Raw genomic sequence first — 16,806 nt, forward strand, 5'->3', positions numbered from 1 at the left:
TATGGGGTGAATTTGGAGCATATTAGGAATAGAAATTTATTTTCAGACAAAATAGTGAAATAAAAACACCAGGATCGTGTTAATACGAATATTTTAAGACCAAAATACAGCAGTTATGGAGAGAGGGGTGACAGTTTTTCAATGTAAAGTCAATGAGAGTTGACAGAGCTGGAAGAGTTCCCATGTTCACTCCCTATTTGGAATGCGGCGACTTGCAGGTTAAGTATGTCCATTTATATATACAGTCTATGGTGAAATATCATGATATCGTATCGTCAAAGTTCTCACAATAATATTGTGGACCCAAAATCACAATATATCGAATTGCAAGTCTCTTTGCTTAAATTAAGAGTTATGGTGCAGCAATAGCTAAAAAAAAGACAGGGAACTACATAAATCATGATCCTTTGCTTCATTTCAGTGAAGACTACAAGAAGAAATAACAGTTCTAAGCACTTTTAAGTCTTAGTTCTTTGGATTAAGTCTTGTCAAGGCATTTTAAGAGGAAAAAGTAGAAAAGGTAACAAAGTAGTAGAACAGTTTTGTTAGCCTCCACAAAATATCGCAAAAAATATCGTACCGTGAGATGTATATAGTGAAAATATCGTACTGAGACATTTGGATATTGTTACATCCCTAATCGTGAGCCTCCCCACCATATCGTCAGCTTTCCCACGATATCACAATAAATATCTTATTGTGAGGTTCATACCGTGACAATATCATATCGTGAGACTTGGATATCGTTACACCCCTACTCATAATGCATTAGCAAATAATGAAACAAAAATCCATGAAAAAAACAGTAACTAGTAACAAGTAAGTAGCACTTATTTTAGTCGTGGTTGACCAGTCAAACAATAATTTCTATTGTAAATTTTTAAAGCTCCTATATTGCACAAAATTGACCCTTGTGAGCTTTAAACCATGTTACAATGTTATTACATGGAAATCAGCTGGAAGGTCCCACTGGCTGGAAGGCCCCCAAGCTGGAAAGCCCCCCCCTGAATTATACCCTTTTTGAAACGAACTTAGTTAATTTATATACATATAAATAAAAAATAAAAATAATTCCATTATATACAGTACATTGTATTAATTACACATGCAAGTTACAGTATATCTCAACACATTTGTTCATGTTGATTTGGGAAGGATGAGCACCTTGCTTTTATCTCCTGTTGCATGATATGACACCTGACATGAACTGATTATGTACATGGTCAGCAGGTAAGGAAACCATTAATATTTCTTCCCAAATCAACAGTTACAGATGCTATAGGACATGGAGAACAAAAAAAAATAAATTTAAAATACAATTTCATAGTAAACTTCTGCAAGCAAATGGGGACGTTCCCGCCAAGAGAATGGTGTGCTCGCTGGGACTTTCTATTCTATTACATCCTCAAGAACATACCTGGAGTTGTCTGAGTAATTCTTTTTATTAGTCTGTAGTGGCAGTTTTCAAGTTAACAGCTACTTTTTAATTCAATCAGTTCCAGTGCTGTACATATCCAAATGATTCTATAGTTAAGGTGTATGGAGCTTAAAAACACAGTGGAGCACTTCCAGTATTAATATATGGCACCAAGATGGAATAGCGTGTTTTCTGTTTAGGAGAAGTACTCAGCCTAAATGCGCAGGACTTGTGTGTCAAACATGTGTGAATGAAACAAACTCCAGGTATGTTTGTGATGAGGAAACTACATTATAACATAAAATAGAAAATAACACAATACGGTATAGGCTCTTTTATACATGACATTAAATACATGGTAACTAAACGCTTCTAGATAAAAAAATATTTCCAAAAATAAAGTGTACTTTGTTAAAAAATGTCTGTTTTCGGGTATTTTTTGTCCAGATAACAATTAATTATTCAAATAGTTAGTAAATATTTGAATAGTCATGATTATTGTGATTATTAATAGTTGCAGTCACAGTAAATGGGAGACATTAGAAGATGGAAGATGTTTTTCCTTCACCCAAATTAATGGCTCAAAACACGAAATGTAGCAAGAGCAAATATTTGAGTACATCTGTGTGCAAAAATACTTAATAGCACCGTGTTCATAACAGGTCAAGTATGACAGACACAAACATGCCCAATGCTTTATTTTCTACCAATTATACATCTATACAAAACTGAGCTAAACTTGTAACAGGTATTTTGGTTTCCTGGACAAACATTGGTTAACCCCCGCTTCCAGAAGTATATTTCTCATTCTTTTTTTCCACAGACATTTAAAAAAAAAAATCATATTAAAAGTTTGAAAGTTCACTCAGCTCTGTGGTAACTAACGAGCACAACAATCTGTTTTCTGAAACTGCTAAGTTGTTACAGCATTTCGCCAAACCTTGTGTTTTAAATGTGCTTATTGGACTTATAATAACTAGCCTGATTCATCAGCTTTCACTTTTTAGAAACCGTTTTCACTTTGTAGAAACCGTTTGACCTCACAGCGTTAAAATTCGTTTGCTCGACGGCAGGCGCGTACTTTTTTCACTGAACCAGTCGCTGCTATTTGGTCATGATGTATGTAATGCGCTGCTAACAGGAAAACTGGTACATTAAGCTTTTCCCAAATCCCGTAGGATGAAGGGCAATAACGTCTTTCCCATTGATAAAATTCACCAAATATTCTCCTTGCTCTGGCTTTAAATCCTCGATCTCAGGAATCGTTGCCAAGACAGAATGCATGGCTCTTCGCTGATTGGCTGGTACCCGAACTTGCACTTCCGGGGTTCTTGCAAACCGTCTAGTGTATTCCGATTCCAATTCCGATTCTTAACGTAGTCGCTGGAGAAAAATGAAATAGAGCGGAGGCACTAGGTGGCGCCATCTGGCTATATAACAACAGCATTATGGATGGATATTAGTTCCCACGTAGCTGCTTAGCCTCCACAGTGTCTTTGAACTCATATTTGAATTTTTCGAAAAGCGTATGGGAAAAATGTATGGACAATTTATTTTACTGGTGACACAGTTCCATAGTCTAAATGCCTCATCACACATACATCTCTAAGCTATAATGATTTAAATGTAGGACAAAAAAAAAAAAAAAAAAAAAAAAAAAAGCTTCCCATTTTGTACGTTAAGCAATAGGTTATCCAAAAGAAAAGAAAGGCTATTTGGAACCATGCACATGTACAGGTGAATTACTCTAATTTGCCTAATTTAGCTGCCACCGTTTTGTGGTTGAATGGGACTAGCATCACAACAATGCTTGGCCCAACCTGTAATTTTTGCTTTACAATTTTGATGCAAATCTTTCGGCTATTCAGAACTATGAATCAGCTTACGTCAACTATGGCACTACACAGTCTGGTCCATTGGGTGATCTACTAACCCATTTCATGTCAAACAATAGCTGTTAACATGACTTTATTTAGCATGTGGATTAAGCTAGAACACTGGACACGTGTTGGTGCTCTGCTAGCTTCCATACCTTACATTAGCTAGCTTGTATTGCCTTGCTAACTGCTTGTACTTGCAATGACCTGTGTCTGGAAGGAGTCCTCTGGGGATATCACTTGAACATATCAAATGTACAACAACACGGCAATTACAACCGTGGGCACGTTCCACTTGTGAAGGGGAAACTAGGAGCAAGGTCAGGAACCACCGCGCTCGACTTCTGTTACCGTGCACCACTGGATCGGCCCACGTATTATTTTGCACATGTCTTAATGGAGCAGCAGAACTCTCAATTTCCTCTTTATCACCACAAATGTTTAGGTGCTGTGGAGACCTAACATCCATACATTAGAATGCAATAGAGTCAGATACACCCTTGGACAACAACATTTGACCTCATAACTTCCACTTGTAGGGAAATAATGTGTCAACAATCATTCAAAACATGTCTGAAAGGAGTTTAGCCATTGCTTCAGGCTACACTGAAGTAATGAGTGAGTGGCCAGAAGCCTTACCTCACAACAAGAAGGTCACAGGTTTGATTTTTGGCCCAGATAAATCATTTCTTTTTGGAATTTGCATGTTCTTCCTGTGTCTTGGGGGTAATTATATCCCGTATACCAAAAACATCCACAATGCACGATAGATGGATCAATGTTTCCCCATGCTAATGCAATACAAGTTCTTTAGAAACCAAAGTAAGCAACAGCAGATTAGCTCTGCAGATATATTTTGAAACTGCAAATATCCTATTTCACTGAAACAAATAAGACAGTGTGCAGTGCTCTTTTTGCACTTAAGTATTCAAATAATGCTAATTTCCTTTCCTTTATTCAAGTGGTCAGCTGAATCAACATATTGGCCTATACTGGAAATTGGAGGCTGAAACCTAAAAAAGTGCAAATCTCAGCCAACTGATTTCTCCGGGCACTATACAGCGGTTGCCCACTGCTCCTGACAGGTGCCTCAACAGCTTTGAACAATGGGTCAAATACACAGGACACATTCCCTACTCAGACAACAATGTTACAACAGCATTACTGTTACATCCCCAGTTACATTACATGCTGCTGCCAGATTGGGCCAACTTTAACTTTGACTTATTTCTTTTATATTACATTTGCTTTTATCACCTATTCTTTATGTAACTGAACAGATGAGAAGCAGGATAAAAAATAGTTGCAGGGGTGACAAAAGCATAAATATTCATAGTCTCACGCAGGCTCAGTACAGTTTGTGTTGTGTTAGTGTGTTAGTGCTCAGAGTCTAATTGGAACACAGGCCTTCTCCCCTGTTATACAACCCTGTGCTGCAAACATTGAACTGATGCCAGAGCTGGACAGGCCAACCTACTTACACCATATATACTGAAGTGCACTCATAAGGCAAGATAACCCAACTATACTGATAAGAATGAAGTTGCACATAATGAGGACTGTGATTAATAAGTAGCAGAAATTAAACACTTTAGTAGTTCATTTATTTAATCTATATTCAGGCATAGAAGTTATTTATTCAACGGTCTACTATTCAGATCTTATGGGAATACAGAAAAATTACAAAAAGTTCCTCACTAGTGCAAAGAAAAAGAACCCATGATAAATATTTTCCCCCAAAAAATGATTGTTATTGTCATTTATTAAACAGTGAGACAATATAACAATTATTGTGACAGGCCTAGCACACACCTTTTGGTTCCAGGGACCAAACTAGACCATGATTAAACCTTAGCTTGAAATACAGACTTGTTCTCTCTGTACACAAATTCAGATGGAGCAGCCTCATTTATTTCAGTGATGAATTGGAAACACAGGAGCTCATTGGTCATCTATCATTTAGAACAAAATCAAACTTCTCTCACCTCAGATTAACACCATTTTGTGATCCACTCAATGATTCTGCAGAAATCCACCATCTTTTTCTGTGTTATTTTTTACATTTCTTATCGTCCTTGTAAGCAGCCATGTTTGTTTTGATACAAATGACCATGAGTGTCCCTGACCTGTCATGTTATATCTGTGTCTCAGTCATCCAGGTGGGTTCCATAGTGCTCCACGGGCATATATTAGTATATGTCAGGGGTCTCCATTCTTTTTCCTCCAGTGAGTTACCTTTACTTTATGAAACAAAAATGCCATAAAGAGCTACCAGCAGTTGCAAAGAAGCAGTGTAAAAGCCATGGCGAGCCTTAGATGGGAGACAGTCAGATGCTTAAATCATTATCCATTTATCGGTACACAAAGTTAAGCATCAAAATGATATATTTTCAATGGTAATTAATCAAATTTTACTTATCCACAATACACAGAATTCAGAAATCCCTTGGCGAGCTACTTGGAAGGGGGTGGAGAGCTACTGGTAGCTCCTGAGCTACAGGTTGGACACCCCTGATCTATGCGGTCTTATGATCATCTTTGAGGTCTGATTGATCGCTATCTGATTTTCAATACATTGGACAACCTTACAATATATTGTGTTAATGTCCATAAAATAATTTATTATTTCATTTAGGTTTTACATACTCTTACTATATGACGTATAGCAAAAGTGTGTTTGTGCTATCCCTGTTGGTATGTGATTGTAGAATCAGCAGTAGCATCACCCTGGGGACAGCACTGGCTCGTCCTGCAGTGGTGTATACAGTATACAGTATACAGTATACAGGAGGAGGCTACTGGGCCCTGTGCCACCTGTCAGGGAGATGGGGAAGAAAGAGAGAGGCAGAGAGAGGGAGAAAGGGAGAGAGTGAGAGAGAGAAAGAGAGAGCGAGAAGGAGAGGACATCCCAGAGGTGTGGTGGTTTGCATATGGAGCAAACACAATGTCAGGATAGTAAGTCACCTTCAAGGAGGGCTAGGCAATAGGACAAAAAAAATCCAGGACCCAAAATTTATATAGGCCTATCCCAGCATGCTAAACTGTCACATCACACACACATTCACACACCAGTGCACACAGACATCGGAAGTGAAGTGTCTTGCCCAAGGACTCAATGATAGCATTCATCTGTGGGAGCTGGAATCTCATGCCAACTTGTGGGTCAGTGGATCTCACCAGTCTAACAGTGATGTTTATGTCAAGAGCAGGATTTGAACCACCATCCTTCAGATCAGTGGATGAATACAAACATCAACTGAGCTACTGTCACCCCATACATCACTGTTTGTCTCTGCTCCTCCCAGCCCCAACTCTCATTTCTTTACCCAGCCACCTCTAATCCATCTATCATATCAAAGTGAACTGATCTGATACAGTGCTACATTTTGGCCCTCAGCCTTCTTAAGGCCAAAATAACCCTATCCACAAACCAAGCCCCATCCCTAAAAGGATTTATTTTTTGCAATACCAATGGAGTGGCCACTGGACTCAACAAAACTAGACAAGTCACAGAGGACTAAGCTTGTAATGCCAAGGGCATAATAGATCTATGCCCTAACCCTAATGGTCAGATCTGTAGAGAGGTTACATAGTTCACCTTTAAGAACATTGGAACTTATTTATTTATTTACTGAAAACACCACCAATATATTGAGAAAACTTTTACAATAAAGATCTCAAACTGAGGCCAATAATATTTTTTATGAAAATAGGTTCTGCACCAAACATTTGTTAAGATGTTTCTAAAAAGTCATAATTCATATAGTAATAAATAATCAAATATGCTCCCATTTCAGCGTACATACACCACGTGGCCATTTAAACAAGCTCACAATGTAAAACCTGTATTGTGTAACAGCATCGTGCTTATGATGCAGTGGCAGACAGGACATTGATTTGTGTACACTGAGTGAAGAGTGACTGATGCAGCATAACAACAAACCATCAACTGTCTGTCACATCAGCTGACACAGATCTAGTGCTGGCGGGAGGGACTGTGGACTGCCAGTGAAATACAGCAATGAACGAAAGCCTTCCTCCTGACCGAAGAAGTGTATGAAGTTGTAGATTTTGCAGTAACTTACAGTTACTTTTACAAGGATTAAATTAAGGGTATGATAAAATAAATATTTTGTATTGCGATGATAATCTTATTGCAATATTTACATTTTATTTTATTTATTTTTGGCACAAAAAGCTCAGTTAATTTAAACAACAAATGCGCATGCCTCATAGCAAGAGGTGACCAGGTCTATATGTGCAGAGTTTGTATGCTCTCCTGTGTCTGGGTGGGTTTCCTCCTCATCACTCCACTCTCAAGTCACAGCAGTTATCAGAAGTGGCAAGTATTTTTCAACCCTCATAATATCAATACTCGAAAAAGTCATGTTCACAGACAGAAATGAACCAGAAAAGACCGCATAGAATAGATACATCCATGGACCACTATGGTAACCTACCTGAACACTGAGGGATTACAGAGATTTAAGGACACATGGTAATATAAGTACAAGAATTGCAAGTTGAAAATAGCATGCTAAATATAGTTTTTAAAAATGATCATTATGGTATCAAAACTGGTATTAAGTATCAAATCTATGCCTTAGTATCAAAATCAAGTTTGCAATTTTAGTATGACAACACTAACAGCATGCGGCAAAACAGCAGCTTTTCTGTACCCACGGGCTCTATGGTATACTCCTGACATTAATATTTGTGTGTGACTTTCTCAGCATAAAACCACAACCCCCTTCACCCCACCCCTCCACCCAAAAGTCCCACCACAGACACCATTGAGAAAACAGCAACGTGAGCAAAATAGTAATCGGACTTTTAGATTTAAGGGGAAAAAAATTACCGAACTGGAAGAGTCGGTAAGTGTAGGCCATGTTGACAGATGTTGTACAGGGCTCAGCTGTGGTGGGTGGTTCCGCCTTAAACACTACTACCAAATGTTCCAATAACACGCTAATTTCACATATGTACACACAGGGCCTTATACATCCCCTGTATGTTTAAGGTGGTATTATGAAAACATATCATAAAAAACATCTTCAGTGGAATGCACCATAGGCAGACACTCCCAGCTCTGCAGCGGACTACAAACGCGACATGTGTGCTTCATAAATATAGGGTATAATGCAAATAATAATAAGCTATTTAGGGTTGTGACAATAAAACAACTTTGAGTTAATGTGATAAAAAGTGGTCAGGGAAATGTAAATACTTATATTCACAGAGGTCTATAGTGAAACTTTGATCTATGTGTCAACAACATTTCAACCACCACTCAGTCTGTTAATGCCACTTTCATGTTTTGGTAACTTTGAACTTGGAAAACATAAAAATGTGGCAACATGGCAGACTCAAGCTGTTGGAACAGAATTAAAGGAACAGTATGTAGTTTATGCTCTTACAATTTAAAAAATCCAGAATTATAACTGAACCTGGGTTATGAGTGTCTTATCCAGCATACAGAGACACGTTCAAGTTTTTCTCATTCTCAGTATATGGACAGACTATGCCTCATGTGAAAGCTCAGAACCTCCAGAATTCCATCACTGAGCTGCAGAGGCTGCACCAGCACTCATTCATGACTGGCTGCAGATGCTGGGCTTTAGGAAGTGACCATTCAGATCAGAGAGAGAGTACTTTTAGGTTTAAATGTGCACTATGTAACTTTTTAGTTGGGGTCCTTCACCTGCATTTCTGTATGGATATGCCATTGCTTTGCTTGGAATGTTCCACAGTATGACATTAAACAGCTCTACTTTACATTTATTCAATTACAATTCATTACTGCCTCTCCACATATCTCTAACTTAAGTCTGATTTAGTTTCAGTGAAAATAGAAAAGTTTATTACCATACTGTAAGACAAAGGAATAACAGCATTTTACAAACCGTCCACTGAAAAGTTACACTATGCACCTTTAAACCAACTGGATATTAGCAGTGAAACTGGCAACCAAAATGAGAGATTCCTGTGAGACTTGTTTCTCATTAGATGATCAGAACCAAAAAACCAAACTATAACACAGACAACTTGGCCATCATGTCCAGTGTTTTTGTAATTAAGTAAAAAAAATAGCTGTATAGTTGTTACCATGTACCAGTAAGATCTATATTTGATTTTGCACCTCGCAATTAGTGACACAAAAAGGTCATGTATACAATATTAAAATCTAAACATAGTAAAGAAGGGCATGGAAACTAAGCCAGGAACAAGGACATAGTCCCAAAGAGGCATATAATGAGGCTCATTGTACAGGCATAGACAAACAAAGTTCAAATACTCTGGGTTGAACTAAAAATAGTCAAATTGACCACAGTGGTGCTATGTTTAACCCACATTAAGTCTGAACTGGTTTGCTTGTGGTGTGGAAGTGGCTTTTTGTCAAACCACTCTAAGAAGCTGACACTATTTGAATTGTATGATTATGAAGATGAATGTGTAAAGCTACAGGTGGGGGTAGAATGTTATTTATATTTGAGCAAAAAAAAAATTGTACCTAGAAATCTCACCCAATAACAAGAAGCTTATTTCCCAGATGGACACTAAGGGGTTTTTGTGTTCAAAGTTTTTTATGTCCTCATCAAGCTGGGTAACCTCAAACAGCAATATGGATTCTCAGGATATTTGTGAACTCACAAACTCACGAGAATCCATCTGAGAATTCACCCATATTCTTTATGCAGCAGGTCAGCCAAAACTAAGTATCGCCCTTTAAACAATTAGTCGACTAACACAACTCTTGGTAGATTAATTGACTAAACAACCAAAGGCCTGGTGACTAGTTTAGAACATCCACAAGTCAAGTGTTGATGGGAGCCTGAGCGCAAGTAGTGATGTAATGTAAGTCACACAGATCAATACTAACACAGTAGATCCATTTAGCTGGACTGCTCACTGGGTTAAGTGGGAGGAGGCTGCAAAATCGTACTGAACATATAGATTTAGATTTTATATGGAAAAAATAAACATCTAAAGACATAAGATGCATTCTTGTTAAGCAATAGGAATATGTGGTCCTGATTTAAATACTGTAATACAAGATTAACCTGGGATATTAGCTGTCAAAAGCTGAAAACCAGATAAGGTTATATAATATTCTTTTATGGTTTATTGACCTAGTTTTTGTTGTACAGGCTCTGGCAACCCAAAGTGAAGAGCACTTTCTGCTTTCTGATTGGATAATTCACTTGGATATACACAGAAACTTAAACACTTGAAAATAGTGTCGAAACTACATACTACTTTCGGTAGTGATACTGAAGTCAGATTACATGAATAGGACAGAATTGGACCTTTCTTGACTAGTGTTAGAAAGGTCTTCTTAACCTATATTAGAAATTGTACCAGATAGTAGTTTTTAGGGATGTAACAATAACCAAAATATCGTGATATCGTATCATCAAAGTTCTCACAATAATATCGCGGACCATCACAATATATCGAATTACAAGTCTCTTTGCTTAAATTAAGAGTTATGGTGCAGCAATAGCTAAAAACAGACAGAAGGAACTACATAGACCATGATCCTTTGCTCCATTTTAGTGTAGACTACAAAAAGAAATAACAGTTCTAAGCACTTTTAAGTCTTAGTTCTTTGGATTAAGTCTTGTCAAGGCATTTTAAGAGGAAAAAGTAGCACATTAACAGTTTTGTTAGCCTCCATAAAATATTGCAATAAATATAACATGAGATATATATTGTTAAAATATCGTACCGAGAGATTTGGATATTGTTACATCCCTAACCGTGAGCCTCCCCACCATATCGTACGCTTTTCCAGGATATCGCAATAAATATCATACCGTGATATCATATCGTGAGACTTGGATATCGTTACACCCCTAGTAGTTTTTAGTAGTTTTATACTGAAAAATCAAAAAAGAAAAAAATATATATATAAAATCAAAACAGAAATTTTTGTATGGTGACAACACAAAAAAATCTAAATGGTGTTTTTCACAAAATTTTAAACACATTTTTTTCACTGTAAGCCAACAGATATAATAAATATTGGTCATTACAAATAAATAAATAATTATACCTTTGACTCATTTACAGTTCGTTCCAGTCCCAGTGATGTTAATTTTTGGTATTGGGGGGCTGTGAAATGGACCAATCTGCTACTTAGGTCTCAAGGTGATGTAATGGAGAATGAGAGAAGCCATATGCTCTCTCATTTCACCAACAGTGAATCAACAGACAGAACAGAGCTGGGACCAGAGCCAAACCCTGCGCCTGTCCAGGAATCTATACTCCACTGTGAGAAGCAGGCTACTGTTACTCCGGACTCTGCTAATATTATGACACGCTCTCCACATTCAAATGTCTGTCATGGAAACGTGATAAAGCAACGCTGAAATTAAAATATTGCGTATAGTAGAAATTGAGATAGCAGTGACGTAGGCCTGTCACTACTATTTTGATTTATTGTAATAAATGAAAGGGCTCAATTAATTTTGTGTGTGGAAGGGGGTTTTCATGATATTTTTCTGTGTCAACATATCAAAATAAAATGACATGAGAAATAAGATGAAATGACCTACTATACAATTACTACAGTACATAATAATAAACTACTGGGGAAATAGTAGCAAGTAGTTTGTGCCACCCAAAACAAATCAATCTTTGCCGTGTAGTGAAGAACAGCAAAATACTTAACAGATAATCAAATACATTTTGGCTTAGCTACAGTAATTTATTTCATCAGCCAAACATTCTCTTTATTTTTCTGGCTTTAAATCCTCGATCTTGGGAATCGTTGACAACACAGAATATATCACTTTTCGCTGATTGGCTGGTGCCTGAACTTGCACTTCCAAGGTTTTTGTGAATCATCTATTGTATTTTGATTCCTGACCTAGTTGCTGGAGAGAAATTAAATTGAGCGGAGGCACTAGGTGGCGCAAGCCTGGCTAAAAGTAAGTGTTCCAGTGTTCCAAATTATTGTCAAATGCATTTTTGGTTAATTTATTTATTAACTTTTATTTAACAAGGTGAAAACTCATTGAAATCATGTTTTCAAGGATGATCTAAATATGAATATATGTTTTACTTATTTTGGTTACACTTAGAATCAATTATCTATCTATAATTATGAATTACTATAATGACTACCCACATTACTAAAAAAAAAACTAAAACATTATTCATGACCAATATGTTTTCATATTATTTACCATAATTGTGTTAACCATCATCATCTCATTACTGTAAAACACGGCACATCAGGAATCATAAAATTACCTCCCTATTGCATTTCCCTACGTAATACACGCGCAGACATTTAATCAATTGTCTCTGTATGTAACATATGAGGCCTGGGCATCGGGTTCACTGGAGCTATAGGGAAAACCTCCTACTCGTTGTAAGCCCATGTAAGTCTATACAAAATAAAACTAGGGCTTTCAGTCAATGGTGCACTGATACCACCAAACCAGAGACCCCATTATTGTTACATAATATAAAGCATGTGGTTCAGTGGCACACGCAATGACCTTCCACAATGTCAACAGAGCTAGACCGGAGCAGGGTGGGCACTACAAAGCAGGAGGATTAGGTTCCAATTCAAAAGCAGATGGCAGTAAGAGTTGGAGATTTTTGGATGAACATCAGACAACAATGACAACGAAAAACTATTTATGTACATGATAAAATATTGTTACTATATATATGTGTAGATGGCATTTTCTTGTAAACCAAAAAAGCACAATTAACTATTTAAATCAAATATTTACACAAATGCTAAACTTGGACATTCATTTAGTGACAAGATTTGTTATTTTCCAATCTTCCAACCCTGCCATATTAAAGAAGGAGCATTTTAATTCTATGTATTAGGTATTAAGTAACACATAACATATTTAGATCACCATTTAAAAAACTGTAACCTATGTCTTATGAGTTTCACTTTTGTTTTTGATGCTATGAGTCCCCCTCCCTTTGCTCTCCGTGTTAAGTTACTCCTCTTTCAGAGTGCTATGACAACGCAATCAGTATGCACCCCATTAATGAAATTACTGCACATCAGGCTAGTCAAGTTGCTGCATACAGTTTTGTATCCTGTTTTTGTATATTTATGGAGGAATTGTTGTCAGGAGCATGGATGATGTTAGCCAGGTTGGCGCTACCTAGTTCCTCTGCTCAGTTTAATTTCTCTCCAGCAACTAGGTCAGGAATCAAAATACAATAGATAGTTTGTAAAAACCCTGGAATTGCAAGTTCAGGCACCAGCCAATCAGTGAAGAGTCATATATTCAGTGCTGTCAATGATTCCCGAGATCGAGGCTTTAAAGCCGGAATAAAGAGAATGTTTGGTGAATTTTATCAAGGGGAAAGACTTTATTGTCCTTCTTCCTATGGGGTTTGGGAAAAGCTTAATATACCAGTTAGTCCCGTTAGCGGCGCATTACATACATCATGACTAAATAGCAGTGATTGGTTAAATGAAAAAGTACCCGCCTACTGTCAAGCGAATTAAATCTAAGTGTGCAAGGTCAGACGGTTTGTACGAAGTGAAACGAAGTAAAACGAAGTAAAACAAAGTAAACCTGGCTGATGAATCAGGCTAGGATGACGTAGGCTTGTGGGTTAAGAAATGGACAGAAACAGCCACGGAAAGATCACTAAAATACTCAAACATGCATGACTGCCATTTAAAACCTCTTGATGAGGGTACAACATCATAACATGCTAAAAGCTGGAAAAGCGATTCTGCATAATATGATTTGTCATGTGAAAGCCAGCAAATACAGAGATTCATATTAAAAGTGCACATATTTCTATTTGGAGGTCCACCAGCTGCTTGTCTCATTTACATTTACAATGAGCTATAACATGGAGAAAAGCAGGTGAAACGTTTCACAGTGCAGCTTTAGAATGTAAGAAGACTACAACAAACTGATAACTGTTGAAATCATAGTGGAATTTAAAAGCTATCACTTTAAAAAAAAATCACAATTAGTATATAGTAGAAAGAGTAGTGTATATATAAAATGAGGATTTGTGAATAAGAAGTGTAGGGACAGGCCTTCTGGTTGACAGGCTGCTCTCTCCATAGGGGCCTCGTAAAGCAGGGGCCCTTCTACCTTGCTCAGCTCACCACACAACGCCCATTTGCTCACCTCCAGAGCCACAGACACCATCCAAGTCTTTCAACACAGAGGGGCACTGCTCATGAGGCCAAGAGCATAAAGTTAAATATGTACAACACAGCTTATACTACTAAAAAGTATCTGGCCCATGTGTGCAACAGAAGCACTCAGTCCAAGCTCTCTGGCCTCTGACCTTCACGGGACAATGCCAGTACCAGTACTCGAAGGTACCCAGTCCTTGATACTCCTGACAAAGATTCTGATTTTAGATCTGGAAAAGGATACTGCATGCTCTTGAAATTGAAAAATGCAGAGGTAAAATATAAGTTGTAATTTTTATTTTATTATTACTATGGGGTTTTTTTTACAATTAACTGACAATTGATGACAGATGGACAGATTATGCAAAATTCAAATACATAACTTTAAAATTAAAATTCTGCAAAAGCTGAATAAATACAGAAAAAGGTATGTTGTGAACTTCCAAATAAGGGTATAAAGGGAGTTTTCGTTCCTTTTGTGGGTAATCTCTGATACCTCAACTAATCCAATACTAATATCACCACCACAACCTTAATTTGAACTAAATGTATTGTCATACCTTCACTACAACTAATTGCAGAAAGCCCAATGTACACGACAGTTCATACGACACTCTCAAAGCCTCTGCCAACACATTTTCCAGTGCATATGGGCAAACGCATGGATCATTGGCAGACGTCCTGCACACAGTGGACTACATATCCTGTCATTAACAAGTATGAGAGATCATTTCCGCTCCCGTTGTCTCGGCCTGGTATCAGCAGGGAGGAAATCTGTCCATGTAATGCCTTTTTATTTGACATTTAAGCATCTTTTTCTTAGTGGGGAAGTCCTGATTGATGACCTTGGAGACCACCGTCGTCCTACCTCCTTCATACTGGGAGAGGTTCAAGGGGTCCAGCTGCAGTGCTAAAACATTGTGGGTTTAAATGCTAATGTACACAGTTTATATACAGTACATGCAATTATAGTTTTGCATGAGTGACAAAAAATGCACATCGCTGTATAAAGGTGCTGTATCTGATTTTTACTATCTGAAAAACAAAAAACAGAACAAGCTCATATTAAACAGTTTGCAGTTGCAATTATTCACAATTATTACTATACTATTACTATTATTATTTATAATTTGATGCAGACAGTATACAGCAGACTTTTGTTTTTGCCCTAAGAGCTACAATGCAATACATCTGTTCTGCATGGACAAAGATTAAATAGTCTACTCCAGCAACTTTATCAAAACATAGACAAAAATATTTTAAAAAGTTAGTTTCAATTAAACCCATTTACATTTGAGTATTAAATTTGAGTATTTTCTATAGTAATAAAACTATTAGAAAGCATTAAAAAAAAATTCAAAAAAAAACAAACAAAAAAAAACAACTTATATAATCATTCAAAACAGCTATTAATTCTGCACTTTTGAGGTTAATTTTACTGGATTGTGCAATACCAAGACAGTACATTAAGCACAATTCTGAGGGATTGTAAAAATATCTGACTGTCGCATTCAGAATAATCCCAAAGTAATTAATTACAGTTTTACTTCTATGCACATTTAAACAAAATTCCAACGTGCCCAAGTTCCATGGGATTGTGACATATCATAAACAAGCTTTTGCACAAGGATCAATGATTTATTACTGCTGGAGTCAGTTGGAGTTAAAATAATGGTATTTCCCAGGTCCCAGACAAGGACAAAGAGTTCTATGATATATTGCATTGAGGCGAGATGTGTTCCTATAGGAGCAATGCAAGCTCAGCATCGTGCACTTAAGTCCTTGTGGGAAATAGAAAATGGTCATCGTCTAATTCCTATTTTAAACTGCTGGCTCAAAATCAATGATGTTATTTCTAAGTCTTTTGAACACCACTGGAAACTCGTCTGACTTACTGTATACTTTGATTAACTAATATGAAATAATTAAACAAACTCTGAAAGCTTATTCCAGTTAGTGTTAAGTGGGAAGATTCCTGGACAGTAGCTTATTTATTAAAGCCAGTAGAGCATTGACAATAGACAATTAAGACTGGCCAGATACCATAAAACATGCAACGCAGCAAGAAGAAGCAAGCCAGGAATGGAGTAACTAGAGAATCTGCAGTTCACAGAAACACAGGAAAAACATGCATACTGCACTAAGGCTAAGCACTCTTCAAAAGGTGTCAGGCGGCTATGAAATCAATTTTGGATTAGCAGAGTAGACATAGATTGTCTCCAAATGGTAATGTTTTTTATATGATTTAAATGTTAAAGGTTGTATGGAGGATTTTTTTTGTTTCAAATTGTCAATGATAGCATTATAGAGATGCAGTAGCCTTGTAATTATGATGACCAAAAAAAAGAGAATAAAAATTCATCAAC

At 37.1% G+C, this 16,806-nt stretch overlaps 1 protein-coding gene across 1 annotated transcript in view; it reads right to left on the bottom strand.

Annotated features, from left to right (window-relative positions):
- hivep3a (HIVEP zinc finger 3a) overlaps positions 1–16,806 on the bottom strand; it is a 39,787-nt gene that overhangs the window by 16,099 nt on the left and 6,882 nt on the right. The gene's annotated exons all lie outside the window — the stretch shown is intronic.

The sequence above is a fragment of the Boleophthalmus pectinirostris genome, unplaced genomic scaffold (assembly GCF_026225935.1).
Source record: "Boleophthalmus pectinirostris isolate CB_2022bp ecotype Guang Dong unplaced genomic scaffold, ASM2622593v1 HiC_scaffold_21, whole genome shotgun sequence".
In the NCBI taxonomy this organism is placed as follows: domain Eukaryota; kingdom Metazoa; phylum Chordata; class Actinopteri; order Gobiiformes; family Gobiidae; genus Boleophthalmus; species Boleophthalmus pectinirostris.